Source organism: Nannospalax galili, unplaced genomic scaffold (assembly GCF_000622305.1).
Source record: "Nannospalax galili isolate Female #2095 unplaced genomic scaffold, S.galili_v1.0 scaffold238, whole genome shotgun sequence".
NCBI lineage: Eukaryota > Metazoa > Chordata > Mammalia > Rodentia > Spalacidae > Nannospalax > Nannospalax galili.
This window is the reverse complement of record NW_008341888.1, coordinates 3,092,348-3,110,329: the sequence shown is the minus strand read 5'-3', so window position 1 is coordinate 3,110,329 and position 17,982 is coordinate 3,092,348.

Below are 17,982 nucleotides of genomic sequence, written 5' to 3'. Positions count from 1 at the left end.
CCAATGTAAAACAATGAGATAAATTCTAAAAAGAAATAAATGTCTTTGAAAATAAATTATATTGGTAAATTGTCATGTGCAGTTTGAGCTCACTGAGAAGCTAACTCTGGAGATGGGATTGGCCTTCCCACTTCAGACTCAAGCCGGTTATCTCAAGATGTTCTCTAAGACTCTGCTCCAGGTTCAGGCTGGCCTGAACCTGTGACAAGAAAAAAAGAGAACAACAAACAATCTAAGAGTAAAGGCACTGTGCAGTTGAAAACAGCTAAAATGTAAACTAATTTCAAAACTCTTGGTATGAAATATCTATAGTAAAAGTAGCTAATAGAATTCTCTGTTTTGTCACAACAATGAGGAAAGTCACTAACACAGACTAATATGAATGTATAGTAAATACAAAGATTTAACTACTTAATGAAAGAAACTACAGGACAGTTTTTTTTTTTAAAAAGACTACTCACAGTCCATGGAATAGAGAGCACCTTCTGCCTAAAATTCCTCAGTCAGTAACTAAATCACCACAGTCTTCCTTAATTAATTATGCTGGATATTGTGAACTTCAATTTGATAACGTTTAAGTACCAGTTGCTTATCTCTACCTAGTTTTTACACTCCTTCAAAACCTAAAGCAAGATTTTGGTAGACCACTCTCTGAACTACACAAAGTAAAAAGATTTTAACTGTTTTCTGTTTTCTATAAGGTTTACCTGGGAATGTATAAAGTACAGTGTGTACACTGGTAATATTAATTCATTACATTATTTTATGGGTGTAACTTTGATTCCATGTTTTTTTAATAAGATGATGCTGCACAGCACTCTTCTGGGCCATATAACTGCCAGCTTCATGACTTCAGCTATTCCTACGTGCAAGGATCATTACAATTGGGCTAGTTGACTATTGTGTTCCTTTATTAAAGGAGGGGTAAGCAGGGTCATTGGACCCTCACCTAAGTATCGAGCTATTTCCCACAGCCAGCTGTATGCAGTTTTGCCCTAATCACACATGGTCTCCTGGATTTGGGGAGGACTAAAGTATATAATTTGGGGAAGGATAGGAAAAGAAGACTTGACCCATGAGGTTACAGAAAAGTCAACATCCATGTTGGGTAAAGACTTTCCAGTGCAACTACTCTCAGGTCATCCATACACCTCAGAAGCTGTCACTTATCTCTGTAAGTAAACTCAATAAACTCATTGGTTCCACAGGGTGAAATTCAATGTAATCAAACATTGGTTTGACACTAGAACACTAGAAAGGGGATAAACATTGCTTAGTATCCCCAGATGGAAAATTTATTTGTCAATGTTATTATGTCTCATGGTATTAAGAAAGAATATGGGAAGGTAAAAGAACATATTAGAAGGACATAGGAATGAAGATATTTTATTAAGAAGGATTTCTGTATGAAGATTATGATTGCTGGATATTTCCAGAATAGAAAAAAAAAGAAAAAGTCTAAGAAAGTAATGAAGGTCTGTGTAGGTTTGTTACGATATATAAAGGATGAAACAGAAATAATATATAGATAATCTTAAAATTTCTAAGGTCATAGTTTAGTCAACTAATTTAAGAAACAAACTAAAGTCTAATCAAGGTTTAAGAAAGTTTGAGTTTTGCCCAAGCTTTAAAATACCAGATAAACATTGGCCTTCTTGGGTATTTAATATCCATATGTTGAGGCCTATACTAATATGATCAGAGACTACTATTGTTCTAGCCTAAAAATTAAATGATGGTTAAATTTGTTTTCTCTCTGTGTCAAAAAGCCATTTGGGAGGGAACTCACACTGATTCTAGCCATTCTGATAGCTATCAAAGTGCCTGAAGACAAATCCTGAGTTCATAACTCTTGAGTCCAGCCTTGGCAGCCAAAAGAAAAATGAGGAGGAACCCAACAGATGAATGATTTTGGAAGCCCTCATCAAGAAATTTTAACAGACTTTATTTGGACATTTGAAATTTGCCCTGTTCTGTTTTTTTCTGCTTCCCTGTCTAGCTAGAACTTATAATGCTGACTAGTCTTGCTTTTACTAGTCTTTCACATCTCCTCCCAGACTACTCAAGGACTTTGAATTTACCCTACAGCTAAGAATTATGCAATTTGGGGGTCTTTTAAATAGACCAGATGAAGGGGTGCCCCAATTGCCACATCTTGTGCCCTTATTCAGCATGGAAGAACCCAGAGTAGTTTGTGTCCTGATTCCCTATTGACAATTTGGGTAACCTCTTCAGAGGGTGGTGTGATAAGAAGAGGTAGAAATTGGCTAAGCAGTTAGGGTAAAAAGACCCCAAAGTAGCCAGTTTCTTGGCTAAAAGCCAACATGTCCTTGGGTTTTTTAGCAGCCTACGCTGTTCCAAAGGCCAGAAATGTCAAAAGTATTTGGGAGCTCTTAACTAGTTCCTAAAAGATTTTAGGGTTACCTCTTCAGAAGGGGTTATACAGTAATAAATAGGGAGTGTTAGAGTAACAAATAGCCCCATAAGTTTAACTGGTTAAGAATATGCAATCTCTAGTTTATCTATTGGAAGACTCACCTTTCCAGTTTCAATGGTCAATCATCTGGCCATGGGACCACCCCTAGGAAAGGCAGGTTCACCTTAAGTTATGCTAAATAGATGTGTAGAATACCTAGTGCCTTAATGAGATAATGAATTTTTCCTGCCTGGAATCCTACCTTCTGATGAAGAGTTCTGGACCCAGTGACAGACATGTAGGTCTCTGTAAGTTTTCTTGCTTTTCTGAATTCTTCAGAAAAGTGTAATCGCTCCTTTTTTTTCTTTATATTCCTTTTCTAAGCATGCTTTCTTTAAGGCTTTGGGGTGCCCTAGCATCTTGTATTTCTTTATTTTTTCTCTAAAGCTTCCTTCTCTCAGTCACATGGAAGAAGGACCACATGTCTGACCTCCAAGCAGGCTCTAAACCTTTCCTAAATTTCTTTCCTTCTCCCCTCTATCCTCCTCCTCAAGGCAACTATTGAGATTATTACTCCTACCCTGAGAATTTTTCTTAAAATTTTAATAAAATTTTCCTAAAGCTTCAACAAATAACTAACTAAATAAATACTATTCTGCCTTAAATAAAAGAAGGAAATTCTACTATACAGGGAAGCATGGATGAACCTGATGGACAGTATACTAGGTGAAATAAGCCAGTAAAAGGAGGGCAAATGCTGCATAAGTAAACTTAGATGAGGCATCTCAAATAACCTGTGTAAGTAAAGCTTAAGATAGTATTTTGGGGAGCTGAGGGAGCAAGAGAGACAAGAGATTGCAAATGAGTATAAGATTTCCATTATGCAAGATTAATAAGTTCTAGACATATGATGAAAAACATTATGCTTATAGGAAACACTAATATACTGTACATTTAAAATATATTAAGAGGGTACATCCTTTGTTACTCATTCCTTGGCAGTACAATTGAAACAATGAATCTGAATTTATAAAGCAAAATCCACAATATTATCTATCCAATCAAAAATTAATAGGTATCTAATTAACATCGAATCTTTGGAAAAAGGTCAGTCATTGGAAACTGGTCTCAACTAACAAAGATATAAGCACTACCATAGGGGCAGGGGACCTAGCCTATCATATGTGAGGCCCTGGGTGCCACCTCCAGCAATGCACAAAAGAAAAAGAAAACATCCTTAGTTAGCTTTCTGTTGCGATAATTAAAACACTGACCAAAACCAACTGGGGGAAAAGGTTTATTTGGCTTACAGCACAGTTCATTATCAAAGGAAGCCAAGGCAGGAACTCAGGGAAAAAATCTGTAGCCCAGACCATGGAAGAACACTGCTTACAACTTTCTCCCCTGGCCCCCGCTCAGCCTACTTTATATATACAGCACAGGAAAACCTGCCCAAGGGTGGCACCACCCACAGTGGGCTGGTTCCTCCCACATCACTCAACAGTTGAGAAAACACCCTATAGATATGACCACAGGCCAATCCAATGGAAGCAATTCCCCAATTGAGGTTCCCTCTTGCCAGGTGTGTCAGATTGACAACTAAATCTATCCAGAACAATTGACTACTTGTCAACTTGACACACAAACACATCACTATTAAACCACAAACTTCTATTTCTTATCCCCAAGATATGATGTTAATATTACATCAGACAATACAACTTTAAAAGTCCCATAGTCCCTAAAAAATGAAACACTTTAAAAAAGTTAGAAGTCTCTCTTAGAAGTCTCTTGACTGTGAAATCCAAAACAAGTTAAATATTGTCTTATTTCAAAAACGGAGATTTAGGCACACTTAAGCAAAACCAAAGTCCAGGAACAAATCTCTACGCTGGACATCTAGGATTCACTCATGATCCTCTGGGCTCCAAAGGACATGTGCAGCTTCACTTCTCTGTCTCTGCCGCACACAGCACACACAGTTTGGCTTGTAAGCCCAGGTCAGCTCCACTCCACATCTGATGCTGCCCTTGGTGATCATTTCATGATCCTGGCATCCCCAATATGCTGGAGTCTCTAGTGAAACTGAGGCTGCACCTTCATCAATGGACTCTCCTGGCCTCTCAGCGTGAAAGCTTCAGATTCTCTTCATTACCCCTTCACACTTTCAACACCAGAACCATGCAATAGACTTTTGCATATTATCAAGTCCTGCTTTCAGCTTGAGATGGAGGCTCAGGCCCCTCTGGACCAAGCTTCTGTGTGCTGACCCAGAGGAAATACTTTCTAGAAGATTTTGCCACAATGATGCTCATCTTGTGTTACTCACACCTGATTTTTCAGCCTCAGCTTAATCATCATCAGCTGTCCCAGTAAAGCCATGGTTTCACTTCAGTGGTTCTGGTCTCTTCTTAATCACAGCTGACTCTTCAGCCCCAGCTGACCAGAAATCACAGGTTCTCAATTCAAAATATCATACAAACAGCCATGATAACATTTACTTCCCTTTGAAGCTTCACAAGCCAGGCTTCCACCGTCTATTCTTCCTCAAGCATAACTGTCCAAACTACACAGTAACAGCTCACTAAATTGTAAGCACTCAGTGACTTTTCCAGCCCAAAGTTCGAAATGCTTCCACAATTTTCCCCAAAACGACCTAGTCAGGACTGTCACAGTGATAGCCCACTCTCTGGTACCAATTTTTGTCTTATTTACTTTCTATTGCTGTGATAAAAACACTAACCAAAACCAACTTGGGGAGGAAAGGGTTTATTTGACCTAGAGCATGGTTCATCATCAAGGAATGTCAAGGCAGGAACTCAGGGAAGGAACCTGGAACACAGACCATGGAGTAGTGCTAGTTACTGTCTTGTTCCCTTGGCCCCTGGCCCGTGTTCAGCCTGCTTTCTTTGAAAATACAGGACAACTTGTCCAAGGGTAGCACAACCCTCAGTGGGCTGGGCCCTCCCACATCACTCAATCAAAAACATGCCCCACAGATATGATCACAGGTCAATCCAGTAGAAGCAATTCTCCAATTGAGGTTCCCTATTCCAAGCTATGTCAAGTTGACAACTAAAACTATCCAGTGCACAACCCCCCAAATGAAGCAAAACAAGCATTAACATAAAAGTAGAAGCAATTATGTTGATTTATATGTTCAAAAAGTTAAGTAAAGCTACAGAAAAATCATAAAAAGAACTCAATTCAAACTTTTAGCAACAAAGACTACAAGATAAAAGTATAGTATGTGGATTTAGCAGCAGAATAAGCCATTCAGAAGAAAGAGACAAGTGAAACTCATGGGTTACCTGAAATAAAATGGAAAACCTATTGTTTAAAAAGTAAAGCATCAATAAACTGAGTCCAAACATGTGTGCAACTGAAGTTCAAGAAGCAATAGAAAAGAGAAATGAAGAAAATATTTTAGAATTAATGGCCAAGGCTTGCCCAAATTTTAAAAACCTTGTATTGTTTTTGTGATTTTCATACAATATATTATAATATTATATTTTATATATAAAATCATGGCCGACAAAGTCTTATTTGTGTCCCCAAATGTCCTTCAGTGTGGGTTGATCCACTGGAGCCTGGTTAACCTACTCAGTCCCATCCTTGAAAAAACTGTCTCTTTCACTTCCAGCAGCTATCTGCTGCCACAATTTCCTTAGGTTGGGTTGGAGTTTCTTATCCACTTCTCCATGTCTGTACTGGGATTTTGTCTGGTTTGAGCTTGCATGGGACTTGTGCATGCTGTCACAATTGCTATGAGTTCATATGAGCAACTGACCACCTGTCTGGAAGACTCTGTGTCCTTGTGGTCATCCACCCATCTGGCTCTTAGAATCTTTACATCTCCTCCTCTGCAATGATCCCTGAGCCTTGGGAGGCAGAGGTTTGAAATAGATGTCCTATTTGAGGATTAACACTCTGTGGCCTCTTGTTCTCTGCACATTATTTTGTCCAAATTTTTAAAAAGTAGAAACAAGAAGCTGAATAAGCCCTAAAATACAAGAAACATAAATAATGATAAAACAAGAAATATAACAATATTTTTAAAAACAAGTGAAATAAAAATCTTAAAAATAACCATGGGACCTTAACAGGGATGACAGGGTATATGGGCTCCAGGGTGGTGGTGGGGCTATGGGAGGGTGCCCATGGGGATAGGGGTATAAACATGATTCAGATTGATTGAGATGTTCTGTATGAAATAAACAAAACTTCAATAAAAATGTTCTATGAAAAATAAGCAGAGAAAAAAAAGCCATGTTACATTTACAAAAAGAAATGCAAAGATAACAATAAACGTCTCATTAGAATTGATGCCAACAGAAAGGACGGTGCATCTATATCTTTGATCTGATGGTTCATTTTATATGTAACATCGATGGACCTTCATATTCAAATATTTGCACACAAATTATTGATGTTTCTGGGAGGGTATACTTTATACAAGATCAATATTTAAATTAGTGTACTTAGAGCAAATTTCCTTCCATAATGTGAATGAAACTTATGCAACAAGTTGCAAACCTTTATAGAACAAATATTGGGAATAAGGAATTCTGTTAAGAAAGGACCTTTATATCTGAACTATAATAATGCCCCTTCCATGGGTCTACAGCCTGAAAATCTAATCAGAAAACTGAGGTCAAAGGGCAGACAACCAACCTGAAATTTGAAGGGGGGTGTCTATAGAGAAGAGTAGGACTGGGTTACTATCCTTCCAACATGCCACTGAACAACATAGAAGCTTTAGGATGATTAAATTAGAACTATTGGATTTAGTAATATAGCAAAGTGTTAAAGTTCTTGCCTAGCATGTGCAAAGCCCAAGTTTGATCCCCAACATTACAAAAAAAAGAAGACAAAAGAAAAATATTTATCCAACTTCTAAAGGCCAAATGGGAGCTAGCATGAGAGCATCAGGCCAGTTCTCAGGCATGAATGAACCCATGTCTTCTACCTGTCTTTTCAGGTTTTTCCTTAGAAATCCTACTAGAAAGACCGAAGAGGATTTTAGGAAGTCTCTCCCATGTTCCTGGCTGGGGGAAAAGAACAATAGCCACTGCAGAATTCCATCAAGTACAACATATATACTACATCTGCACTACAGAATCAGACTATCTACAAGGAGGTACACTGGTGGAATCCCATTATAGCTAGGTGAGAGACAACTATGAAAACTGCACCCATACTTATCATCCTGGAGGTGTCCACGTTTAAGGAGTAGTAGTAATGTTATGAATAACAAAGCCCACAACCCACACACTCAATATATTTGTCCAAGGTTGAGGCTTACAAAGAACATCAGAGAGTGCCCAATGTACCCCCTTGCAAACCAGGCTAACAAACCTTGAAAAATACAGTGTGGTACAGCTGGAAGAATGGCAAGAGATTGACTCCATGGGGAGCAAAACAAAAGAAAGATCCAGAGCCAAGTGGAGAAACAAAAACAAGGTGCCACTAGAGGATTTTGAAATCTCTGGTGCCCATGGCAACAACAAAATCTAACTCTGATAACCATAGCAACAAATTCTAACTCTGGTAACCATAGCAACTACAGCAACTAAGCAAATTTCAAACCTAGTCCAAATCCTGAAATCCTGACTAGATCAACACAAACCCGCACATTCAAGACCCAGTAGAATGAAAGGCATGCTAATATCTACGTATAAAAAAATTGATCAGAGTATATGCAGTCTTATACATGCTCATTCTTTAACAAAAATAGTGTAGCACGCTGGCCAAAAAAAAAAACAAAAACAAAAACAAACAAACAAACAAAAAAAAACGTAACATGAAGAGACAAAGAAAGCATCTGAATCAAACTCATATCACATAGCTGCTGGAACTATCATAAAGATAATTTTAAAAAACTATGATTAACATGTTTAAGTACTGGTTCTCAAAAGCAGATAATTTTGCCCACAGGGAACACTTGGCAACATCTGGAGGCATTTAACAGTGTTTCAATAGAAAAGGTGCTACTGGCATCTAGTGGGTAGAGGCCAGAGATGGTGCTAAATATCTTATAATGCACAGGATAGCACCTTGTGACCTAAATTTCTGCCTGAAAATGCCAATTATTCCAGGGCTAGAACTCTAATGAGCAAAAGTAGAAGACATGCAAAAATACTTTAGTACTTTCAGCAGAGATACAGAAACTGTAACACAATAGGCATGTTAACATGACTATAGTCATAATTTCATGATTCATCTGTATATCAAATCCAAATTGTACAACTTCAATGTGCAATAAACAAAAAATGGATATGTCATAGATTAAAAAATACAGAATATTAGAAAATCTGTGATGGGATCATCAATAGACCCATTGCAACTGAGCAAAGAATCATTAACCTTCAAGTTGAATCAACAGAAATTAGCAAATCTGGACTACTAAGAGAAAAAAAGGATAGTCATGCAGAACATGTAAAAGCTTTAAGAAAATGACAAGTGGTCTAATATAAATGGCCTTGGAATGGCATAATAGAGCATAAAACAAGATATATGAAGAAAAAATGCCTGAGAAGTCTTTAAGATTACTATCAAACACTACAGGCTCAAGGATTTCAGAGATCAAGCAGGATAAATTCAATAAAAACAAAACCACAAAATTTGTCCCTTACATGTTTCAATTTATTATTTTTGTACTTTACAATAGTCCAAAATGCACTCATACAACTATTCTGTGTTTTGTTTTAGGTATAGTATTTAATAAATGCATTAGTTACTTTTCTGTTGCTGTGATAGAAACACTGACCAAAGCAATTTAAGAAATGAAGAATTTATTTGAGCTTATGGTTCCAGGGGAATTATAGTCCATCATGGCGGGAAGGCACGGTGGCTGGAGCTGGAGCAGAAGCTATGCTCTACATCTTCAAGCAGGCACAGGAAACAAGAGAGAAACTGGAGATCCAGCAAGGCTTAAGAACTCTATAAGCCCACTCCCCAGTGACATGCTTGCTCCAGGATAGCCACACCTTCTAAGACCTCCCAAAACAGCACCACCAACTGGGGACAAAATGTGCAAATTCTTAGAGCCTATGGGGGACATTTTTATTCAAACCACCACAATAAATTACATGAGACAATACTTTATTATAAAATAAATAGATGATTTTCCCCAACTGTTGACTAATGTAAGCGTTGTGATTGTGCTTAAGATAGTCTAGGCTAAGCTCTGTTGTTTTTTACATTAGGTGTATTAAATTCCATCTTCAGTTTACATTTTGAACTTACAAATGGCTTGCTGGGAGTCCATGCATTAGTTACTTTCTTATTACTGTGATCAAATACCTGACACAAGTAACTTAAGGGAGAAGGATTTATTTTTCACTCTTTGTCAGAAGGAATACACGCCATCACAGCAAGGATGGCATGGTTGCAGTAAGAGTTGGTGGCAGTTTGTTATGTGGCACTGACCAGGAAGCAGAGAATTCAGGCTGGAATAACAGCAGCTTATAACTCTCAACCCCTACTCCTATGGTCCTATGGCTGCTAGTGAAGCCCCACGTCTAAAAAGTTCCGCAATCTCCTCTAACAGCTCCATCAGGTAGTGGTCTAGTGCTCAAATACATGAGTCTGTGGGGCACATTTCCCATTCAAACTGTAACACATTTCTGTAAGTTGAGAAGCTGTTACATATACCTCAACATAACACATTCTTATTGCTAAATAACAAAAGCCAAAGGGAAATTTTTACAGTTGTTCAGGGTTGAGAACACTGCCTACAGAGGAAGAATGATAAGAACTATGGGATTCTTCACTTTAGAAATCATGAAAATGAGGCATCTTTTGAAACAATTTATTACTATTATTTTTATTTTATGTTTATGTGTGTATTGCTTGCATGTATGTAAGTGCACCCATGTTGTACAATGCCCGCAGAGGTCAGAGAAGGGTGTTAGATTCCCTGCAACTGGAGTTACAGTTGTTAGCTTCCCTGGGGGTACTGGTATTTGAACCCAGGTCTTCTTCAAGAGCAACCAGTGCTTTTAAATGTTGATCCATCTGTCCAGCCACAAGACTAAAACTTTTTTTATCTTTCGGAGACAGAGTCTCCCTATAACCCCAGCTGGCCTGGAACTCGTTTGTAGACCAGAATGGCCTTGAACTCACAGAGACCCACCTGCCTCTGCCTCCCACATGCTAGGATTAAAGGCATATGCCACCACACCTGGCTAAACTATATCTTTAAAAAATTTTTTGAGAATTTCAAACATGAGCGCTGTATTTACAGCAGCCTTACACTACCTTCTCTCCCTCCAACTTTTCCCATGTTCCCCACCTCTTCCTCTCAACTTCATGACCTTTTCATTGATTATTTTTTTTACATATATATGCATATATATTTTATGGAGTCCATTTAGTGGTGCTAATGTGTGTATGCATTTAATCGGATCTTTGGGTATTGAATAATTGTTCAGCATGCTTGTCTCTGGAAAAAATTGGTTCTCCCTCCCTTAGCTGTCATTGATTGCCTCTATAGCTCTTCATGTCTGGTACTGTAAACATAGCCAACCACTAAAGACTGGAGAGGTTGTAGACCCTAGAAGAGAACCTACTGCCATTTTCCTGAACCAATGTAATTTCTTTTTTAAGAAAAATGTTTTATTTATTTATTTAACTTCATGTGTATGAGTGTATTGCCTGAATGTATGCACACCCATGGAGTTCAGAAGAGAGCATCAGATCCCCTGGAACTGGAGTTGTAGATGGTTGTTATCTGCCATGTGGGTGCTGGGATCTGAATCCAAGTCCTCTTCAAGAACAGCCAGTGCGCTTAACTGCTAACCCACCTTTTCAGCCCCATATTTTTTTATTATATTGTAAATATTTATCATTATATTCACAGATAAGTATAGCTGTTACCACTCATCAAAGAAGCTTCTTTTTGCAACAGATGCTGACTCTTAGAAAGTTTTGAACTAAAGAAATGCAGAGAATAAGTGAATGTGTAATGCCAAGCCCCAATTTATGCTTCTACAATACAACCCCTACACCTAAGACTCTGGGAATATGATGGAAGAGGTGAGATAGGGAGATCACAGAGCCAGAGGACAAAGACACATGCTGCTAGTGACTTCTAGGCATGACAGGGATATGCCTCATCCATGAAATCTCCACAATATTCTTGCTTAAGCAAGACCTGCATAATGACAACACTAGTTGACATACCAATGCAGATGAGGGAAATGCCACAAGGCTACCTCTCTTAAATGTTGAAAAACTTATCAAATTAGTCCTTCAAAATTCAAACCAATGAGATGTAACAGATCTTTATAGAACACTGTCCCAACAACAGCAGAATACGCATAAAACAGTCACCAAAATAGAGTACATAGTAACCAAAAGACAAATCTTGACAAACTCAAAATAATAGAAATCATGTATTGTGCAAAAGCACAATCAAACCAGCGTCAATAACAGACACATTTGGAAATCCATTACATACTTGGAAGTTAAAACACACGTGTGAAATAATTCTCTAGAGAAAGAAAGAATATTTTCAACTAAATGAAAAGCAAAATGCATTATATCAAAATTTGTGATTTATAGGTAACAAAATGCTTAGAGGGGATACAGCATTAAATGCAATATATTAGAAAAAAAACCAGAGACCTAAAAAGCAATAACTAGGATTTTGCCAGGAGGCTAAAGTAAGATCAGATAAAACCTAAAGTAGAAGAAAGAAAATGATAAAAATTCAACAGAAATCAGTAAAATTAAAATAAGAAAACAGGGCCAGGCATGGTGGCACACATCATTAATCCCAGCACTCGGGAGGCAGAGGCAGGCATATCTATAGTGAGTTCCAGTCCAGCTAAGACTACAGGGAGACCCTGTCTCAAAAAAGATACAAATTAATTAATTAATTAAAAATAAAAAAGAAAGCAAGAGAGTATATTAAAAACAAAAGATGGTGCATTTAATAGATCAATAAAGTTGAGAATCTCCAAAGTGAGAGGGAAGGAATGAGGAAGAAAGAGGGGGAGGTAGTGGGAGAATATGCAAATCAGGGATGAATCAGGAAATATCACTGCTGGTCTTAAAAGAATAATAAGGTACTACTATAAAGAATCCTATGTCTGTAAATCATATGAGTTCCATTGTGTCTTAGTTTGACTTCTGGCACTAAAACAAAATTCCACAAAGTAATTCATAAAGTATAGAATTTTTTTCACAGTTCTGAACACTGGAAACTCCAAGAATAAGATGCCTACAAGTCTCCAAGAATAAGATGCCTACAAGTCTCCAGTTTCATTGTAGGATTTATTTCAGTCTCTGCTTCCAGAGTGGTGTCTTGAATGCTGAGTCTTACAGACATGAGGAATGCTGTTGTCTTATATGGTAGAAAGCAGAAAGAGAATGTACTTGATCAAGGTCTTTTACAGTTCTATCTTATTCCATTTACAAGTGTTTTTGTTTCTTTTCCTATTGCTGTAATAAAATGCCCTGACAAAAACAATTTAAGGGAGGAAAAGTTTGTGTTGACTCACAGTTCGAGGGCAAAATCCACCATGTTGAAGAAGTCCTCGTGTGGGACTATGAGTCTCTGGTAACACTGCATCCACACTTACAAAGCAAAGACTGATGAATGTCCTAGTGCTCATCTCACTTTCTCCTTTTTATTCAGTCTGGAACCACAGCCTATGGAAAGGTGCCACCATGGTAGGTAGATCTCAATTAACCTAATCTAGCTAATCACTCAGAGTCCAACCCACTTCACCTAATCCAGAAAATTCTTTATGAATTTGCATAGAAACTTGTCTCCCAGATCATTCTAGATGGTGTCAAGTTGACAGTCATTCCTTTTATTTGTTTGTTTTTGGGTTTTGGGTTTTTTTGCATATATAATTTTTTATTGAGCTTTTTAAATTTCATAGATTTCCCACTCAATTCCAGACCCCCTCCCCCATCCACGCTTCCCCCATGCCCCTACCAAATCCTATGCACTATGCCATACATGCTGAGACCTATTCATTCAGGTGTTTGTACCCAAATGTTCTTCAGTGTAAATGCGTCCACTGGAGTCTAGTCAGCTCATCCAGTGGTTGTATGTAAGTTATACTCTCCTTCACCCAGCAGCAATGTCTCAAATAGTTCTCTATCTAATGCTGGACCACCACCTATTTCTCACCTCCCTTTTGGACCCTTGTTTAATTGAGCTGACATGGGTCCCATGCTTGATCACTGTCACAAGTTCACCCGAGCAAGCCTCCAAGTGGCCTGGAGGCCTCCACCTTCCTGCGTTCATGAACCACCCTTGGCTCTTAGAATCTTTCTTCCTCCCCTTCTGCAATGGTCCCTGAGCCATGGGTGGGTGAGATTCCATATAGGAGTCCCATCCTACACTCTACAGTCTCTTATTCTCCAAAACTTGGCCAGGTGTGGCCTTCTGTGTGCATCACATTCTGATGTACATGGAAGCCTCACTGGTGCAAGTTGAGGGGTGCATTAGCCCTCTCTCTACTCCTTTATTCTACTGTATTCCATGAGCCTTAGTTGTAGAGATTTTACCACAGATGTGTCACCTAGTCCTCTGTGCTTGTCCAGATGTGCAACTCTGCAATAGCCTCCATCTGTTGCAAAAAGAAGCTTCTTTGATGAATGCTGCACAGCACACATGTCACTCTAAGGGAGCTCTCCTCTATCTGGCACTGCCTTCCCTGCCAAGCAGCTCCCAGGTGTCCATATGCATTGACATTCAAACATTCTATGTGAATTTCTCATAGGGTTTCTAGGGAGACACTTTTCCCTCTAGGTTTCCTAGGTCCCTTAGATTAACTCATCTCCACTCTTTTCTTCCATCTGGCTTCCCTCCTCCTTAGTCACAGTGCCCCCATTATCCCCACCCCCCCAATACCTCATGATTCCTGCCATCTTTCCTCCCTCCTTCCCCCAAACCATAGGCCCTTGCATGTCCCTCCCTCCTCTCCTCCCTGCCGATTACTCCCACCTTTTCTACCTCCTTCATGTAACATCTGTTCCCTACTATCTCTCTTTCAGGTTGTTTCTTGCCATTTGCTTCCAAGTAATCTTTCCCTTTACCTGGCTCCTGGTATAACATCAGAATTTATATACTCATATATAAGGGATTGGTGTTACAATCCACAAATGAAGGAGAACATATGTTGCTTGCTTTTCTGTGTTTGTGTTACTTCACTTAGTATAGCACTCTCTAGCTCCACCCATTTACCTGCAAATTTCATCTTTTTTTTACTGCTGAATAGAACTCCAGTGAGTAGATGTACTACATTTTCATTAACCATCTGTCAGTTGAAGGACATTTAGGTTGTTTCTGTTTCTTAGCTGTTGTGAAGAGAGCAGCAACAACATGGATGTACAGGTATCTCTACAGTATGGTGAATCCTTTGGGTATATGCCAAGGAGTGGTATCACTGGAAAATATGGTAGGTTCATTTTTAGTTTTTTGAGGGTTCTCCATGCCGCTTTTCACAGCAGTTGCATGAGCTTGCTTTCCCACCAGCAGTGAATGAGCATTCTTTTTTCTCCACATCCTCTCTAACATTTGCAGTCTTTCATTCTCTTGGTCTTTGCCAATCTGACTGGGCTAAGATGGAATCTTTAAAGTCATTTTTATCTGCATTTCTCTAATTATTAATGATGTTGAGCACTTTTTAAGGTGATTTTAAGCCATTTTTATTTCTTTGAGAACTCTCTGTTTAGGTCTATCATCCATATTTTTATTGGGTCATTTATTTATTGTTTCTTTGTTTTTTGGTGTCTTTGTATATTCTGGATATTAATCTTTTGTCAGATATGTAGCTGGCGAAGATTGTCTCCTGCTCGGTGGGTTTCCTCTTCCCTTCCTTAATTGTTTCTTTTGCTGTACAGAAACTTTGTACTTTAATGAGTTCCCACTTACTGATTTTTGACCTTAGTGCCTGAGCAGCTGGTGTCTGATTTAGAAAGTCCTTTCCTATTCTTATATCTTGGAGGGTGCTGCCTATGGTTTCTTTTTGTTTATTTTGTTTTTGGTGTTTTGTTTTGAGATAGGGACTCCCTGTAGCTCTGGCTGGCCTGGAACTCATTATGTACACCAGGCCAGTCTCAGTCTCACAGAGATCTGTCTTGCTCTGCCTCCCAAGTGTTGTGATTAAAAGTGTGAGGTAAATGTCTTGAACATCAGCCTCCTATTACTATCGCATTGACAATACCTGAATATTGTCAGAAATACATTCAAACGAGAGCAGACCATCTCCTATTAAGACAAAAACTTACACAAGTTGTTAAAAAAGATATAGGTAATCTGAATATCCTGTATTTATTAAAACATTAAAATTTTATTTACTCTATGATAGATACATTTAACTCCATATAGTCTCATCAGTGAATTTTATTAAACATTTAAGGAAGAAATACTACTAAATATATAAATACTTTCTAGAAAAGAAATGAAGAAGGAATAGTTCCAAAACCATTTCATGAAAACAACTTTAGTACTGAAATTAGGAAAAGACAATAAAAGAAAAAGTAAATATTATGTTACATATCAATATATCTTTTGAGCATAGATGCAAAATACCATAATGTGGTCAATAATGAAATATATAATATTGAATTACTTTTATTGATCATATATTTGCATATTCAGTTATCATGTTTATAAATATTTAAAATTTAACAGAATCAAGGAATGCACAATTGATCTAGCATTTGAAAATGAATCATTTTAATTTACTCTACCATAAGGCTGTATAATAAATATCATAAACCAGTGAAGTAATCAATACATGAATAAAAGCATTATTTGTTTAGTGTAAAAAGTTTCAACAAAGTATAAACACAGAAAACTTTCATGACGTTGTAGTTTCTGAGAAAAATATAATAGTTAATATCAAACAAAAGGGAAGCAACAAATTCTAGGCCCTCGGTATCAGGAGAATCAAAAATGCAGGTTCTCTCAATATTGTTCCACACTACCAACAAATTTCCAAGTGACTGCAATTAAAAGAAAATACAAAGGCATATGTATTTGTTACTTTTCTGTTCCTCTGATAGAAACACTGACCCAAAGCAACTTATAGAAGCAAGAATTTATTTGAACTTATGGTTCCAGGGAAATTACAGTCCATCTTGGCAGGGAGGCATGGTGGCAGAGGTGGCTGGAGGAGGAGCAGAAGCTAAGCTTTACATCTTCAAGCAAGCATAGGAAGCAGAAGAGTAACTGGAAGTCCAGCAAGGCTTAAGAACTCTCTAAGCCCACCCCAAGTGACATGTTTCCAACAGGATAGCAACACCATCTAAGACCTCCCAAAATAGCACCATCAACTGGGGACAAATTGTCCAAATACTTGGAGCCTATGGGGGACATTCTCACTCAAACCACCACATTCCACTCCTTGTCACCCACAGGCTCATGACCATATAAAATACAAAACGTGACTACTATCCTCAGGCCTCTTGGGGTAAGTCTACAGTGCAGCTCTCCGCGCTGGGACTCTCTCAGCCACATTCACCCTTGTACCACATTCCACTCCTTGTCACCCACAGGCTCATGACCATATAAAATACAAAACGTGACTACTATCCTCAGGCCTCTTGGGGTAAGTCTACAGTGCAGCTCTCCGCGCTGGGACTCTCTCAGCCACATTCACCCTTGCACCCCCCCCTCGCCGTTCTATACTCCTAGTTTGAGCCCTGCGCCACTCCTAGTCTTGCGGCCCCAGACACCTGGGGAACAAATACTGCTTCCTGACCCTTCTCACCCAGAGCAACCCAGTCCCTTTCTTGGGCTCCAGGAGCACCACTTCTGGTCCTGGCCCTGCCCTCACCTCGCTCTACTTCCCTGGTCCTCCAACACCCGCCAGCCTCTTTCTGGGGCTGACAGCCTCTTTCTAGGGCTCCGAGGCTTACCTTTACTCCCCCCGACCCTTTGCATCCAGTACAACCCAGCTACTCAATCCACTCCCTGGGAAATCTTGGGGCTTCTTCCCTCCCCATCTGCCTTTGCTTCCCTGCGTGGCGCATCCACGGCAAGGGTCTCAGGTCAGTGCCACCCAAGTTCCTGAGGCCAAAAGCATTCTTAGAAGATTCCAGACCTAAGGAGAAAGTCTGAAAACTTCTGATCCACATTGGAGTTGGGCCACCGCGGAACTCCTGAAGACAAAATCAATCCGGCCTCGACAATATAAAATCAAAAGAGAGAACCAGAAGCTAAGACGAACCAGCTCTTCATACCCAAAAAGTAAACCACAAAGACACATAAAGCTCAAAAATAAAAGAAGCAGAACTAAACTTGAAGGCCCGAGTATCACACAAGAGTCAGAAACTACAAAAGAAATTCACATGTCAAAATCACAGAGAAAAAATAATAACATGAAAAACCAAAATAACATATCCCCACCAAATACCAGTAATCCTCTAGAGGAGCACAATGAGAATCCCCTAGAGACAATGCAGGACATGGAACTCAAAAAAACAATGATGAATATGATAAAAGAATTCACTGAATTTAAAGAACACACAAACAAGGTAATCATAGAGCTGAAGGAAGATAGGGATAAACTTCTGAATGAATTCAGAAAAGAGCT